Genomic DNA, 18,930 nt, shown 5'->3' on the forward strand with positions numbered 1-18,930 from the left:
TCTTTTATCATTAACATATGTATTTTTAGATTTAAAAAATATAACCTATTTCAATATACTTTTGTTTTCCTTCTTTTTTATGGGGGTGGGGCAGGAGGTAATGTATATGTTCCATTATTGGAGTTAAGTATAAAGTTTGAACAATTATTTCTAATTGACAATAAACAAAATCTCAAAAATTTGAAATGGCCTTTAAAAATATGAAATATAAAAGAAAAAAATCAATTCCATAAAGTAAATTATATGTAATATAATTTTGTAGATATTTCACACACACCTTTGTGTGTGTGTGTGTGTGTGTGTGTGTGTGTGTGTGTGTGTGTGTGTGTGTGTGTGTGTGTGTGTGTGAGAGAGAGAGAGAGAGAGAGAGAGAGAGAGAGAGAGAGAGAGAGAGAGAGAGAGATTTATTATATCTAATTTTTTAATAATATTTCATATTGCAAAATTTGGAAGTATACAAATGTGATCTTGGCCCTATGGATGCAAAACCAAGATCTAAGTTATTCATAGCATAGCATTGGAATAAAAAAAATCCAAAATTCTATTCTAGAATAAGAGAAGGAATCTTAATCTCTATAGACTTTGTCTAAAATTTTGTGGGTCTAGTATATTTAAGATCCCTAAGACTGGACTATTTTTCTATGGTAAAAGATACATGAATGAGAGAGAGAGAGAGAGAGAGAGAGAGAGAGAGAGAGAGAGAGAGAGAGAGAGAGAGAGAGAGAGAGAGAGAGAGAGAGAGAGAGAGAGAGTTATTATATTTGATTTTTTAATAATTTGGCCCTATGGATGCAAACCAATATCTAAGTTGTTCATAGCATAGCATTGGAATAAAAATAATCTAGAATTATATTCTAGAATAAGAGAAGGAATCTTGGTCTCTATAGACTTTGTCTAAACTTTTGTGGGTCTAGTATATTTAAGATCCCTATGACTAGACTATTTTTCTATGACAGTAAAAGATACATACAACATACTCTTTAATTTATTAATTTACTATGATTATATGATTGTATGGCTAGTTATATGAGAAAATTTGATTAAAATAGAAGAAAATGTGATGAATTTGGTGATTTTTTGTACTAACAATCTATTGTAAAACTTGGGCATCAGACACTAGTGTTACTACCTCTAGTGGAAGACTATCAAAATTCCTATAACTATTCAACATAGTATGGATGATCCAATCCAATGGAGTGGAACTATCTTATTGATCTATCAGAGGATAAGGGTGAGAGATACATATTTAGAGAGAAGCTTTTTGTTTCTAAAGAATTATTTAAATTATTTTAAATTTCATAATTGCATAACTCTACAATTTATCTCTTATTTGGGTCTCATTTAAGTGTTACTAGCCTCTTGGGCTTGATAGGATTGATCTAGCTCAATTTTGACTAGGATTTTGGCATCTCATTTCAATCTAGACCCTAGGTCCCACTTTGGGATTACATCAAAGAGAGTAAGGTCCACAGGGTGTTTTTTTGCCAAGAGTAGGCTAAATTGAGCTCCATTTCATGTCAGTTAAATCAAAATTTCAAAATTTTCAATGGTTATCTTCTTTAACGAATAATTTTAAACCTATCTCATCTTACTCCAATTTCCACACCTTGAAATTCTTGGGAAAGGTATATAAGCATGATATCTTCCCTCATTTTTATATAAAATCTCAATTACACACATTAAGAAATTTAAATTTGACCTAAAGTCCTCTAGAGAAAGTAATCAAGCATTTAAGGCATTAGATACAATAAATAAATTTTTGAATCCATCCATGCATGATGGCATCCATAATCATTAATCCTAGAGTTACCTACATTAATCTATTATCCACATCTTCATGAACATTTCAAAATCAAGAAGGTTTATGAAGGTATAAGCATTTCATTTTTTTTGATCTAGCCTTTGCGACCTAACAACATGCTTACAATTTATTTCAATTTCAATGTTGATCCCCAAATTGGTGCTTGACCAAGTAAAACCCTTTTATACACATTAGTTTCCTTGTTTTTTGGTAGAATAATAGGCAGTGCATGTACAACCAAACCTTTCAAATGAGAAAGGAGGATATATTTATATTTCCAATAATCAAATCTAAAACTATCTAGAATGGGTTGAGTTGGGCATCATAGTCTGGGGAGCATGTTGGCCTCAACAACATAGTTTATATGATTCTTCTTGAGATTTGAATTACAGGTTAGTTATAATCTACACCTTTTAGATCTTCTATTGAAACCTATTTTTCAATCTATTTTACTTTTGTACGTGCTAAAAATATCCACTTTTCCCTATATGACCCTAATTCTTATGGTAACATTCCTCTATCATAAGATTATAAAGCATAGTCCCCACACACAAAATTAAGGGCTATTGAATTTATTTTTCACTTCAACCATGTTCATCCTGGTGGATCATTTTCATTCTAATGTAAAAGTAAATGAAGTAGATACCTAGTTTCTATGCATCGACTACTAAGTCATGTTTGACTTGCCTTATAATATTTGTTTCGTTCAAGGAATGGGTAGTTAAATTTTAAATTGTTGGTGTAATATGGTCCTAGTATGGCCCTATTTTTCTTGTTAGATCTTTATGACTTAATAAACAATCTCTAGATTTAAGGATCTATTTATTAAATAGTTGAATAATTTAATTGATAGGTATTTCTATGCACTCAACCTTCATATACATGAAATAGTTTCACACATACATATACATATATACATACATATATATATATATACATATGTATATATGTATATATATATATATATACATATATATATGTATATACATATATATGTATATATGTATATATATATGTATATATATATATATACATATGTATATACATATATACATATATATATATACATATGTATATATATACATATATATGTATATACATATATATGTATATATATATATGTATATACATATGTATATGAATATATATATATACATATATACATATGTATATACATATATACATATGTATATATATATATACATACATATATATATATATACATATACATACATATATATATATATACATATGTATATATATATACATATACATATATGTATATATACATATACATATATGTATATATATATACATATATGTATATATATACATATATATAGCATTTTGTAATTGTTTTGCACACATGAATGTAAAAAGTTTAGCTTTAGTCTTTATCTTTAGTGAATTGTAACTAGATTCTCTTCAAAAAGGCTCACTTAAGGTACTTATCCTTATTCTTTATTTTTTTTTGTTAGAATAAGTAACTTGGTTTTCTATTAATAGCTTTGCATTTTGTGAATATTACTATTGAAATATTTCATATTCCTACAACTTGAACCATCTTTAATAAGTTAGTAGTAGTATAATTTTAGTTTATTCTAGGCATAATAAAATTTATATCTATTTTTTATTATACATTACCATGTTTCTTTGGAAGTTAGTAAATTTGTTTTTTAGTATTATCCATTTTTATCATACTTTCATTTTATTAAGTTTATGGTTTTTCATGTAATTATTTTTCAGTAGAATATATGACAACCAAAGTGATAACCTAGTGCACATATAATGTTGGCCCATTTTAAGCCTTCATCCATACATTGATAATTAAATGTATCGTCATGTCCATAATATATTATTCAATTAGATAAATCATCTCTAATTTTAGGAGTTATAGAGCTAAGATCACATTGCATATAGGAAACCCTACAAAAGGTGACCCAAGTGACCTTGTCCCAACTCAAGGGCCCTGCCCTAGGTGACATTGTCTTTCTAAATTAGATAGAATTAAGGATTGATGACCATAAGTGATGTTGAGATGCTAGTTTGAACCAATGCAATAAAAATTAAAAATTAGGAAGCATGGAAGGAAAAAAACAATAAAATAAGGCTTAAATGGACATGAAGTTGTATAGAAATACATTTTACAATGATATGTAATGCAACCCTCAATACTTAGAACTTTATATGTTTCCCACTATAGACATTCAAAAATGGTTCTCGTCGACTATTTCATCACCTTTTCATCCTAACTTGTCACATTTTCTCAAATCACTAACTTTGATCTTTTGGCCAACTTGATCATAATTCAAACTTGTTTCACAATGTTCTCTAAATACCTTTTGACATGGTTTTAATCATCTTCAATCATTAAAATGAAATATAGATCATCTTAAAATAGATTCATATTCAATCTAAGCCTTTCAAAACTAATTTGAAACCATCTCAGTGTCATCGAAATCACTTGAAATCAACTATAATAAATCATCATCATCAACCCTTTAGGCATTGTTACATCCTTCAATGGCTTATCAACAATCATTAATATATGTCATGTGTCTTGAGAATATCAATATTTGATCATTTACATTGTCATGTCCCTCAGTACCTTTCCATCATTTGTCATCAATCCAATCGCTTGTATTGTTGAGTACTTTAGTGTTTGATCATGTCCATGTCTATTTGATTTTTAGTATTATCCATTTTTATCATACTTTCATTTTATTAAGTTTATGGTTTTTCATGTAATTAATTTTCAGTAGAATATATGACAACCAAAGTGATAACCTAGTGCACATATAATGTTGGCCCATTTTAAGCCTTCATCCATAGGTTGATAATTAAATGTATCGTCATGTCCATAATATATTATTCAATTAGATAAATCATCTCTAATTTTAGGAGTTATAGAGCTAAGATCACATTGCATATAGGAAACCCTACAAAAGGTGACCCAAGTGACCTTGTCCCAAGTCAAGGGCCCTGCCCTAGGTGACATTGTCTTTCTAAATTAGATAGAGTTAAGGATTGATGACCATAACTGATGTTGAGATGCTAGTTTGAACCAATGCAATAAAAATTAAAAATTAGGAAGCATGGAAGGAAAAAAACAATAAAAGAAGGCTTAAATGGACATGAAGTTGTATAGAAATACATTTTACAATGATATGTAATGCAACCCTCAATACTTAGAACTTTATATGTTTCCCACTATAGACATTCAAAAATGGTTCCCGTCGACTATTTCATCACCTTTTCATCCTAACTTGTCACATTTTCTCAAATCACTAACTTTGATCTTTTGGTCAACTTGATCATAATTCAAACTTGTTTCACAATGTTCTCTAAATACCTTTTGACATGGTTTTCATCATCTTCAATCATTAAAATGAAATATAGATCATCTTCAAATAGATTCATATTTAATCTAAGCCTTTCAAAACTAATTTGAAACCATCTCAGTGTCATCGAAATCACTTCAAATCAACTATAATAAATCATCATCATCAACCCTTTAGGAATTGTTACATCCTTCAATGGCTTATCAACAATCATTAATATATGTCATGTGTCTTGAGAATATCAATATTTGATCATTTACATTGTCATGTCCCTCAGTACCTTTCCATCATTTGTCATCAATCCAATCACTTGTATTGTTGAGTACTTTAGTGTCTGATCATGTCCATGTCTATTTGATTTTTAGTATTATCCATTTTTATCATACTTTCATTTTATTAAGTTTATGGTTTTTCATGTAATTATTTTTCAGTAGAATATATGACAACCAAAGTGATAACCTAGTGCACATATAATGTTGGCCCATTTTAAGCCTTCATCCATAGGTTGATAATTAAATGTATCATCATGTCCATAATATATTATTCAATTAGATAAATCATCTCTAATTTTAGGAGTTACAGAGCTAAGATCACATTGCATATAGGAAACCCTACAAAAGGTGACCCAAGTGACCTTGTCCCAAGTCAAGGGCCCTGCCCTAGGTGACATTGTCTTTCTAAATTAGATAGAGTTAAGGATTGATGACTATAAGTGATGTTGAGATGCTAGTTTGAACCAATGCAATAAAAATTAAAAATTAGGAAGCATGGAAGGAAAAAAACAATAAAAGAAGGCTTAAATGGACATGAAGTTGTATAGAAATACATTTCACAATGATATGTAATGCAACCCTCCATACTTAGAACTTTATATGTTTCCCACTATAGACATTCAAAAATGGTTCCCGTCGACTCTTTCATCACCTTTTCATCCTAACTTGTCACATTTTCTCAAATCACTAACTTTGATCTTTTGGCCAACTTGATCATAATTCAAACTTGTTTCACAATGTTCTCTAAATACCTTTTGACATGGTTTTCATCATCTTCAATCATTAAAATGAAATATAGATCATCTTCAAATAGATTCATATTTAATCTAAGCCTTTCAAAACTAATTTGAAACCATCTCAGTGTCATCGAAATCACTTCAAATCAACTATAATAAATCATCATCATCAACCCTTTAGGCATTGTTACATCCTTCAATGGCTTATCAACAATCATTAATATATGTCATGTGTCTTGAGAATATCAATATTTGATCATTTACATTGTCATGTCCCTCAGTACCTTTCCATCATTTGTCATCAATCCAATCGCTTGTATTGTTGAGTACTTTAGTGTCTGATCATGTCCATGTCTATTTTTTTTTTAGTATTATCCATTTTTATCATACTTTCATTCTATTAAGTTTATGGTTTTTCATGTAATTATTTTTCAGTAGAATATATGACAACCAAAGTGATAACCTAGTGCACATTTAATGTTGGCCCATTTTAAGCCTTCATCCATAGGTTGATAATTAAATGTATCATCATGTCCATAATATATTATTCAATTAGATGAATCATCTCTAATTTTAGGAGTTACAGAGCTAAGATCACATTGCATATAGGAAACCCTACAAAAGGTGACCCAAGTGACCTTGTCCCAAGTCAAGGGCCCTGCCCTAGGTGGCATTGTCTTTCTAAATTAGATAGAGTTAAGGATTGATGACCATAAGTGATGTTGAGATGCTAGTTTGAACCAATGCAATAAAAATTAATTCCCTACCAATTCTCTTAGTTCCCTACCAATAATTGGTCAAAAAGACACATTGATCAATGGGCCAAGAGATGATTGATTAGGAAAGGTGAACTGATCATATACTCTTTGATCAAGGAAAGAGAAAGATGAAAAATTAATCCATTGCATACATTGATTGACAACAACCAATGTGTTGATCTCTAAGCCCAAGTTGCCTATAAGCGTCTAACATAATCATTTCCAAGGCAACATTGGATGGTCATCACTCTGACTGAGCCATCCAAAGAAGACCAAGCTACAAAGTACTTATTTATATGTTGAGCAAGTCAAAGGTTGTCAGATGCCCTAGTAGAGATTGAGTTAGCATACATGCTGAGTAACACAATGAAGACTAAGAGAGAGAAAACTTAGTTAATGTTGAGTGAGTCAGTAAATGTAGAGCATATAGAAGTAGAGTGGTAGCATGAATGCTAGTTATGAGGGTAAAAGAACAAACCTATGTACCTTTTTATAAAGGAAAGAGCTAACAAAAGTAGAATTGTTTGTTGGAATATTCAAATATGCAAAGAGTAATTATGAGAGGGGGAGGGGGGGGGGGGGGGGCATGAATCATAAGTATCATACTTTAGCCAATAAAACTTTTAACTGAAAGTAAATTGCATGCATGTAAATACATCAAGTAAACATGAAACTAAACACATGCATCAACAAATCATAACACTAGAATCCGATAACCCAGAAACCCTCCAAGAATAAGAAGGTAAAACTGGGGTGGGGATGATACCCACAAATATTATTGCATCAATATTATTCAACCACTTCTGATGGTCTGCCCTGTTAAAGGCCTTCCCTATTAAAGGCTTTACACGGTGTCAATGGTGACCTGATTAAAGGATTTCAAACACTTAACATGAAGTGTCATGCTGTTAAAGGATTTAATCACCTAATTAAAGGATCTACGAAATAGATGTTAAGCTAACCTATCACCATAGGATTTTAATTCTAATACAATTGCTAGAAAGTATTAGGTATAATGAACTTGATAGATTACAATCCTTGATTTCTGAATGCAGGCACCTATTCCACTTTCTCTGATCTTGATCCTTTTGTGATTTGATAATCCTCGCTTCTGAAAATAGATTTTCTTGTGCACCCTTGTATGTCCACTCATATATATGTTTACAATGAAATTTTGTCTTCCTTATAAAGACTTTGAAGACTTAGGGTTAGATATGGATCTACAATTCACATTGAATCTCAATTTCCCGCTCAATACTTGTCTTTTGCTGATTGGTTGCATGCCTTTATCATTTTTCTTATTGGCTACATGTAGATTGCATAGGAAAAATAAAAGATTCGATCTCATCATTAAATCCTTTGAGATTTTCTTATGTCGACTGCAAAAACTATTTGCATCATTGTTTGTGCAATTACAAACTCTTATGTTGATATTCTGAGTTACTCGACTGCTGAAGCATTGCTCATGCTCGGCACATGTTGTTTTCTGGATAGCTTGGCACCTAAGCAAAACTGTATCACTCAGCACCTACTGTTACTTGGCACTTGTTAACACTCGGCACTTGTTAATCACTCGACACTTGTTAATTACTCAACACTTGTTAACACTCGACACTTGATATAGCTTGGTACTTCATATTACTCGGCACCTACTCTTTGTTCGGCATTGTTTAGTGGAAAAATGGTTAAGTGTATTGACACTCAGTTGTCAAAATTATTCTTTAAACTAACAATCTCCCCCTTTAACATGAGTGGCAAAAATACTTAACTAAGATCCTTATGACTCCTTATTGGTTGATCCTGTATGTACACTCAGTGATTTCTATCCTATTTCTATATTCTGACTAATCAAAATTTGCTATCTCAAAATTTGCTATCTCCCCCTTTTTTTTTATACTTATCATTTCATTTCCTATACTTAACTCCCCCAATACTTATTTCTACTTATCACTCCCCCATACTTATTCTCCCCCTTTTTGACACTTATGTCAAGGGTCTTACAATGAAATGCCATACTTGGCCAAAAATGTACTATTTACTTCAAGGAGTACCTTCAGAGCTACATCCTAATTTGCTAGTGCGACATCCAATGTCTTATGTTGGATGGCAATCTCTGCTACTAGGTGTACAAGTCCATCAGATGAAGAAAGATCGGGGTCTTTCTTGAGGACTGTCTTTGCATTTATATGCTCCTTGTGAAGTAGTTCCAAATGAGGAGTTACAGAGGATTGAGTTTGCATTAATTTAGCTTTTTTGGTTGCCTCCTCTGCTGCTAAGACAGCTAACTCTCTTTGTGTGTGAAGTGATTGGGCAAAATGCTTCTCACTCTAAGATGGATTTATGGGGAGTTGCATGCTAGAAATCTTTAGATTGCTCTCCAAGCTTAGTATTTTCTGGCTAGTGTCCTGCGTGAATGTGGAAAAATCACACAACTTGTTGTACAAGGAAAAGATGTTTCCTAGTATAGTTTTAACTATTTTAATTTTGTTTTCTAGTTCTTCTTGTGACAGTGCTATATCATCGAATATTTTACTATTTACCTTGTCTTGGAACTTCCTTTCTGACCATTCGAGAAATCTGGCATTTGTTTCCTGGTCTTCACTAGTCACTTGGTCAACTATATTAGATATTTGCTCTATAATTGGTCTTGACTCATCTGAAGACTGTAATTAGAAAGCTTCTGTAAATATGTCTTTGATTTCATTCAAAGTAAGCTTATGCTTGTGTTCTTTTCTTAGTGCTTCTTGTCTCCTTCTTTTGTCCAATGCACTTTGAATTTCATTGATCTTATCTTTAGTAAAAGTGCTAGATTCATAATATGGGATCTTTATTTCTTCATCAAGCTTAGGAAATCCATAGTGAAGTTTCCTAACTGCCTTTGATGAGCTCGAGCCTAGTGTCCTGATTTGTAGCTGTAACCCATCTATGCTCGGCTGCTGAAGAGTCTGTGTCGGAGTACCAAATTTTGGTAATGCAACCAATGTTTGTATTGCAGACTCCTCCTTCTTCTTTGTCTCATCTTTTTCTTCAGCTTGAGTATCCCTTTTATGATATCTAGGTGGGGTTGAACTTGTTGGTTGTTCAGATATTTCTTTTATTTCCCCTGCTGCTGTACTCGGCATTTGAAGTGTATAAGTGACTACACTTGGTGGAGGTGGTGGTGGAAGAAATAGAATACTAGTAGTTTGTATGGTCGAAGGAGGCACTTGTGCTTTTACCTTGACTATCTTTGTTTTAACTTCTAGATTCTATAATTCATCAACACTAACCAATACAGGATTTGAACTTAATTTTGTTACTAGTGATGATTGGTCAAGGATTTCTAAATCATTTGTAGTGTCTGTAACATCTTTTATTTTTATAATATCTACAGGTGTGATGGTGGCATGAGGAGGACTAGGAGGAGATACCTGTGTGTCTTGCATACTTTGATCTTGTGGCTCAGCTGTATCTTTCTCTTCCTCTTTCTCCTCTGTATGTACCTTTTCTTCCTTTTCTTCTTCACTTTTCTTCTTCACTTTTCTTCTCCACTTGTTCCTTCTCTTTTTCGTTGGTTCCTAACATCTTCTTTTCTCTTATCTTGGTACTTGCCTCTGCCTTATATTCTTCATTATACACATCTTCTATTTTCTTGTAAACTATTTTCCACAATCTTGTGGATTTTGTAACTACATCTTCAATTTTATTCTGTAATATGTTGAATGCTCTATGCTTGGGAGTGAATCTATTATTATGCCTTTTTACTACATTTGTTTTTTGATCTTTAGTCAAATCAGGTAACAATCTAGCTAATGTTGACTCCCTTATCTCCTTTTTCATTTGTAAACAAAAATGTCATTTATCCTCTACAATTTTATACAATTCTTTCGGCATTGATTCATCTAATTCTAGAGGTGTGTGCTTATATTCAGCCATCATAGCATACACAGATTCCTCTAATTTATTTTTCTCTTCTTTGGTGAGCTTAGAAAAATTCAAGTTCTTTAAACCTTTCAAATAATCATTCCTAATTTTTGAACATAATTTATCAACAGCAGTCTAAGGTTTGTATCTTACCACTTGAAATTGACTGTTGTCCTCTGACTCTGTCTTCTCTTCATCTGTTTCAAGCTAGGCAATAAATTTTCTCTTCTTAGACTCGGCAGCAATCTTCTTTGAGTCTTTCTTCTTTCCTTTTTCCTCCTCTTGGACTTTTTGTACTGCATCCCTTGTGGTAGGTCTCTTTGGTGCAAGAGTAGCTACTTTCTTTCCCTTGGATTGAGTAACAGGAGGAGTTGTGGCTTTTCTTTTAACTGGTGCTTCCTTAGCTTCTTCTTCCTCAGCACTTTCCTCTTTATCTTCTCCTAACCCTTGAGTCAGACCTTGAAGTTTATCTCCCTCTTCTTCAATGTCTTCTCCTTCCTCTTCTGTTGTTCCTTCTTCTTCAACACCAAATTTTCTCTTGATTTGTCTCACCATTTTTTCTTTCTTCTTTATTGCAGAAGCAGTCTTCGAATCTATTATCACCCTTGATTTAACAACATCATAGGTTCCAAAAGTTTTTTCATTTTTATCAGCTTCTTCTACAAGTAGGGTTGTTATCACTGCAGAAGCTTGATCAATATCAAGTTCATAACCTAGTGGCCTAAGCCATCTTACTCTAGGTATAACTGCTTGTATATAGGTATAATCTATATCTACAAGAAAAAAAATGTCCTTTTCATATTTCTCAGTCAATGAGAGTGGAATCCTCATTCTTTGTTTCATGGACTTTTTGAAGTTCTCAAAGTAACTAGTCATTTGGGCATCAAAATTTTCACTCATCTATTCAATGTATCCATTAATTTGTTCAACAATTGTTTTTTCTGGACTCCATCTTACCTTACCTACAGAAGGGAATTCTTTCATCAGATAGGAAAATATGCACATCAAAACTGATCCAAATTTGCACTGAGCTCCCTTGCTCTTCCTTATAGCTCCCATATTTTCATTAATCTATTGAAACATGAGCTTCGCTAGATCATATGTGTGATCCTTTTTAATTATCTTGTATCCAACATCAATTGCTATACAAGGTACACTGTTTAACCTGCTTGATTGATAGAATTTGTGTGAAATGATTCTCACAGAAAAATCTAGTAGGGGATTTATGACGATGTCAATAGTCATTCTTCTATTGTTCCATTTAGCACCTGTGTTTTTCTCTATTACTTCCCTTTTGTCACTTCACAGGGTCTTTGGCTAATCTAGGGTTGGAATACTAGTAACCCTATGAACAATTTTCTTGGTGAATTTTACTGGCCCTGACTCTAACCAAAAAGCTCCATAGTGTATTCTTCTCAAAACTATCCGTACCCATTTAGTTTTGAAAACAATCAAAAATTCTAGGGTTTTGGTTAATCCTTTTCTTTCTATTATTGAGAACTCATCTTTCAGTCTTTTGTTCTCACATAGTTTGTCATATGAATTATAGATTTCTAAATCTCCTATGGCTCCAATTTTGCATTTATAACATCTGCAAACATCTTGGACCATAACAACTTTATCCAGAATAACTGATAATGCACCTGCAAGATCATTCTTGTATGCTACTTCTGGAATGGGCTTGAATTCAGGTTGTTTAACTTCATTGCTGAGGTCAGCTATATCTCATGAATCTCTCTACCCTTAGTGGTTCCTGACCCAAATGCCATTGTTTGCCAAACTAGGGTTTATGATTTAAAAATTTTTATAAATTCTACATAGCTCAGCACTTAAGTAAAATACCTCAAATCGATGAAAACTTGTCTTGAATTGATGTTGAAATCTTCACAAATGGCTTCTGAGCTGACCTTGATCTTCTCTACTCTTCTCGGCTTTGCTTCTTATTTGAATGGTGGGAAAAATGATCAAAAATCAAATTTATGTACCCTTCAAAATAGATTAATTAATTCTTAGTGCGCTGACAACTGTCTACTTGGCACCTGAAGGTTTCAACATGACTCGGCACCCATTGTGTTTTACTTTGCTCAGCTCCTATTGATATTTCACAGCTCGGCATCATCTATCAACTCGATCACTATTAGCAACTCAGTGCCTAAAGAAAACTTTGGCAGATCTTGCAAAAATTCTCAATTTTGACTTAGCATCTCTGCTTATGCTAATTTCTTCTTTGCAGCTCTTCTATGTCTTGGGACTGATGTATGATGTAATCTTGGTTTATCAATCCGACACACTTATTCTTTCTTAATTTGATGAAGTGTGATCACTTGACCTATTAGGTGAAGTGATCTCTACACTTGATGTGCCATACTCATCTTTCTTCTTCCATGTCTTATTCATTTCACTTCTAATATGTCCAACATCTATCTTTGCCTTTCCATTGTTGGACTCAGAACTTGATACCTTTGACCTTGTTGGGAAATTTGTGTTGACATGACCAGTTTTTAAGCAATTGAAACATGTAGTTTGACTCAACCATCTTTTGTAGTTCCCTCTAAAATGTGTTCTTATGTAGTTCTGTGGTATATGTCCATATTCTTGACAATAGTGACAACTATACCTAGTGTTGTAATCCAAAAATTCATGGTTTGATGTCTTTGCTGGTTGATTTAATGTCCACATAGGCTTTGATCTACATTCGAAAGCTCTATGTCCATACTTTTTTCAATTATAAAAATGTCCATCAAATCTTGATGTCTTAGTAGTTTTGGTTCTACATTCATATGCTTGATGACCTTGCTTCTTGCATTTATGAAAATGGTTTATACTTTTAGGTTTATCATGCTTATGGGCATTCTTGATTCTACATACATTAGATGTATGTCCTTTCTTTCCACATAAATAACATGTAGGTTTAACATCTTTACCTTTATCACTTCTTTGTTCTACACTCTTTGATGATTCTCCAACTTCAATGCTATTGTATCTATGTCCTGATGTATCATGGGTTGATCTTGGGGATTTCAGTAATTGCTCAAAATATTTGATGGCTTTACTTGACTTGTTGAGATTCTCTGCCACCTCTTTTTCTCTGTTCAATTCATTCTGCATTTGTTCATTTTTCATCTTCAAAGTAGAGATCTCAATATCTTTCACATTGAGTTCATGATGAAGGTTCATCACTTGGGCAAGTGTATCCATCTGCATGTTTGAGATCCTTGTCAATTCAGTACATTTTTCTTCAAGTCTGTTTGCAAGATTTCTTTTGTCATTTTCCATCATGACCTTATCATCAACTGCTCTTTTGTTTTGTTCAATAATTTCACATATCATTATGGCCTGTGATTCATGTTCCATCTTGAGAGATCTTATATCCTCTGTTTGAGCTTTGTTTTTCTCCATCAGTTCTGCTATTGTTGCATCAAACTCTTTAGTGTCTCCATTGGAAAATATTTTGGTGGTATCAATCTCTTTGTAGTTTATCTCATTTTCAGCTATGGCTAGATTCTTCCTTGTTTTTAATGAATTTCTCAACTTGTTTCTAAATTCCTCCAAGCTATGTAGAGAAAGTTTCACATCTATCACCTGATTTTCAATGATCTTTCCAAGTTTGAAAGCTTCAATCTTTAGATCTTTTCCTCCAAGCTATTAGCCTTTTCCTTGTGAGAACCTAGACTTTCTCTGATACCAATTGTTGGAATATTCAAATATGGAAAGAGTACTTATGAGAAGGGGGGGGGGGGAGGGTGAATCATAAGTATCATACTTTAGCCAATAAAACTTTTAACTGAAAGTAAATTGCATGCATGTAAATACATCAAGTAAACATGAAACTAAAAACATGCATCAACAACTCATAGCACTAGAATTTGGTAACCCAGAAACCCTCCAGGAATAAGATGGTAAAACTGGGGTGGGGATGATACCCACAAAAATTACTGCATCAATATTGTTCAACCACTTCTGATGGTCTGCCCTATTAAAGGCCTACCCTGTTAAAGGCTTTACACTGTGTCAATAGTGACCTGATTAAAGGATTTCAAACACTTAACATGAAGTGTCACCCTGTTAAAGGATCACCTAATTAAAGGATCTACAAAATAGCTATTAAGTTAACCTATCACCATAGGATTTTCATTCTAATACAATTGCTAGAAAGTATTAGGTATAATGAACCTAATAGATTACAATCCTTGATTGCTGAATGCAGGCACCTGTTCCACTTTCTCTAATCTTGATCCTTTTGTGATCTGATAATCCTCACTTCTAAAAATAGATTTTCTTGTGCACCCTTGTATGTCCACTCATATATATCTTTACAAGGAAATTTCATCTTCCTTATAAAGACTTTGAAGACTTAGGGTTAGATATGGATCTACGATCCACATTGAATCTCAATTTCCCACTCAATACTTTTCTTTTGCTAATTGGTTGCATGCCTTTATCATTTTTCTTATTGGCTTCATGTAGATTGCATAGGAAAAATAAAAGATTCGATCTCATCATTAAATCCTTCGAGATTTTCTTATGTCAGGTGCAAAAACTGTTTGCATCATAGTTTGTGCAATTACGAACTCTTATGCTGATATTCTGAGTTACTCAGCTCCTGAAGCATTGCTGATGCTTGGCACATGCTATTTCTTGGATAGCTCGACACCTAAGCAAAACTATATCACTCAACACCTACTGTTACTCGGCACTTGTTAATTACTCGGCACTTGTTAATCACTCGGCACTTGTTAACACTTGGCACTTGTTTAGTGAAAAAATGGTTAAGTGTATTGACACTCAGTTGTCAAAATTATTCTTTAAACTAACATTGTTAAACTTCAATGACATAAAAGTAGTATTATTATTAACAATTTGAAAATTAAGTAAACTAATGAAGTGTGTAGAAATGAATGAATTTAAGATAATAAGTATTTTTAATGATTATTTGGAATAATAATTGACATATTTTTTTAATTTTTATATATGGCTTTTAGTTACAGAAAAATGTTGAAATTTAGGGGTCTAGTTCCCACCATAAAACTATATGGAAAAAGACCTTTTTCCCTTTGATCTTAGATTATTTTATAGATGACATATATAGCTATCTTGATAAGAAATAAAAATTTGGGTTTGACCTATATTATCTCTTTTATAACAATTCCAATTTCAACTCACCTAAAATTTATACTTTTCATCTCCCACCACATTTTTCATAAAATATATATTCTAACCAGAAGGAAAATTATACATTCTAGAAGAGGATTCTCTCCTCTAAAATATCATATGCTTTTCAAAAAAAAATTAATATGATTTACTCTTTTTTTATTTCTCAAAATCTATATTTTTTGGATTGTTAAAATACATACATGTAGTTTATTTTAATTACAATATGCTATATCTATTTTAGACACTATAAACACTATATAAGAATATTCTTGATTTTGAACTCTATAAAATGGTATTCATATTTTGTTAACACAATATCACTAAAAAAGAGTTAAGGTTATTGAAATATCACTTTTCTCAAATAATTTTATTTTTTTAATAATTAAATACTAATTGGTATAAAGCATGCATTTAATAGGAATTTCCAATTAGAAATGTGCCAGAACTTATATAACTTAGCTAGAATGAATTTATCTAGATCATATGTTTGAAATTCACTTTAGTAATTGGATACAAATTGGTATAAAGCATGCATTTAATAGAAATTTTCAATTGGAAATGTGTGAGAACTTATATAACATAGCTAGAATGATTTTACCTAGATCATATGTTTGAAAAAAAAAGACTTTTAGATAGGAATACTCAAACCATCTTTCTAATAAATTAGCCTGAAAGGTGACTCATCTTTGTACTTTTACCCATGACTGAGTATCAGAACATTCAAGTTTTGAGTAAACTAGTTTTGACATATAAGTTTGTAAGTGCACAAACACTTATGTAAATCATTTTAGCTGACTTCTACATGACATTAAGAGACTATAGAAATAGTTATAAAGAATACTATGCATTTTTCTAAAAGGAATTAATCCCAAGAAAAGAAAATCAACCAATCAAAAAAATTAGAAGAGTAAAATCACAAAAGGATGAAATATGGATCATTGATTGTGATCTAGAACTTTCTATGATTTTCTATTTAAGAATATTTATAACCCTAAATCATTGGGAGTGAAATGTATGATGAATAGTGAAGAGGAGTAATCAAGCTAAGTACAGAGTAAAGGAAGGCTAAGTTTGAAAGGATATTAGATAGAGATACCTAGCAGTGAAGAACATAATTGATATATCAGATTGAGATATTGAAGAGAGGAGATTCATAAATAGATTTCATAGAAAACTAAAGGATTAGGTACTGAATCAGTTTTGATAGATTAAGTCACGGGAAATCTTTTAATAGAGTGGTTTTAACTGGTGCAGGAGCACCTAGCCATCATATAATCAAAAGAGATCATAATTTATTATTTAATGATTTATGTTCATTCATATATGTTTCAATTTAATTCTATGTAATAGAATCTAATTGAAAGAAAAGTTGTAACAAAAATGTAATGGTGTCCACATTGTCATAGTTAAACTTAAGGTCCTAATTGGTTGAATATGTAAAAATTTATAAAATTACCCTTAAAAAGATAATAACAATGTAAAAGATTATTAAATGGTCATTTAAATATGTCTTTAATTTTCATGGAAAATTATTGCATCACATTTGTCAAAAGTATCAAAATATTTCAAGAAGGTGAAGAGTTGCAAAAAATGTAACAATGTAAAATTGCATTAAAGTTGTAAAATGAAGTCCAAAGGTCATGGGTGGTATTTTTAAGGATTAAAATAGCCAAGAAACTATAAAATAAATTTTAAGGTTGAATCAAATAATAATGGATGGAAATAGTAACATTTGAAGTAAATTTAGAGTAATTCTAACTTGTTAATTTGATTGGCTTTTTAGTTCTATTGTTGTTTTCAAACTTTGTGCATCCATGTACAGCCTAAAAAAGATGTATTATTGATATGTTAGAGTAGGAAAATGAATAATACTTCTATTTCTTTTGGTTTTAAATTATTTCATGCGTGTTTGAGAAAGCTATGAACATTCTATGGATGATAGTTTTTTTAGGTTTTCAAATTACAATCATATTGAAGCAATGTGAATGAACGTTTAGTTGTTGTTTAAAGAGATGAAACTTATATTTATGGAAATAGGAATGAATAATATTTATAATGAAATTTTTTTGGAAAATTTTTGTTAATATATGTATGATTTATGACCATTTTAGTGAAAACTAGTTTTTAACCATCTTCAATGGAGTCACAGAAAATGGGTCTCAGGGTAGAGATCATAGCTTTTTATTCTATTGTTGGATGTTTCCAAGTTTTAGATATGTTAGTAAAAATATAATTGTTCTAAATGTGGATGGTTGGATTGAATAAATAATATTTGGTAAAAAATTTATGAATCTCTATATGCAGGCCTATCTCAAATGGCAGAATTGAAGTCTATGTTTTCAAGTTTGATATGTTATTTGATAATGGTGATTTGATGGATGATTGTATTGGGAAATATTAATTTATACCATTATAATTTTGAATAAATTGTATTTAAGATAGAAATACATGACTTATTTGAGGGTTCTTGAAGGGTTCTAATGATACTTGCATCAAATTGGTATTAGAGCTATAAGCTCCTGAGAGTGTGAAGGATCCACACTAGGACCTTGTTGGAAAGAAGATGGATATTTGATTCCTCTTGTTGAGTTTTGGTTGCATGTGCATGTTCACTTTCTGCAAAGCGGTAGACATGGAGGTCTACCTAAAAGGGCCATAGGAGATGGTCCAAGGGCCTTAGAAGAAGGTTCATTTGGTTTCCAAATGACTTGGGGAGGTAGGCAAGAGAGGACTCCCAGGTGAGGAAAGTTGTTTGTGTGTGATGCAGTATGGAGGAGTGAAATTTTGATATATATGGCACCTTGGAGGCAGCCAATTAAATTCCATCGATGAGAATCATAGTTCTTGGATAGAAAGAACAACAAAGGCATCAAAGCTAGATGGAGGCAAAGGGGCAAAGTTTCTTTTGTAGGTTATCACCACCACATTTCCATGGGACATGAAAAATTTTCAAGCTCAAGAGTA

The sequence above is a fragment of the Cupressus sempervirens genome, chromosome 4 (assembly GCF_028749045.1).
Source record: "Cupressus sempervirens isolate cs-2001-9-10 chromosome 4, ASM2874904v1, whole genome shotgun sequence".
Taxonomy (NCBI): domain Eukaryota; kingdom Viridiplantae; phylum Streptophyta; class Pinopsida; order Cupressales; family Cupressaceae; genus Cupressus; species Cupressus sempervirens.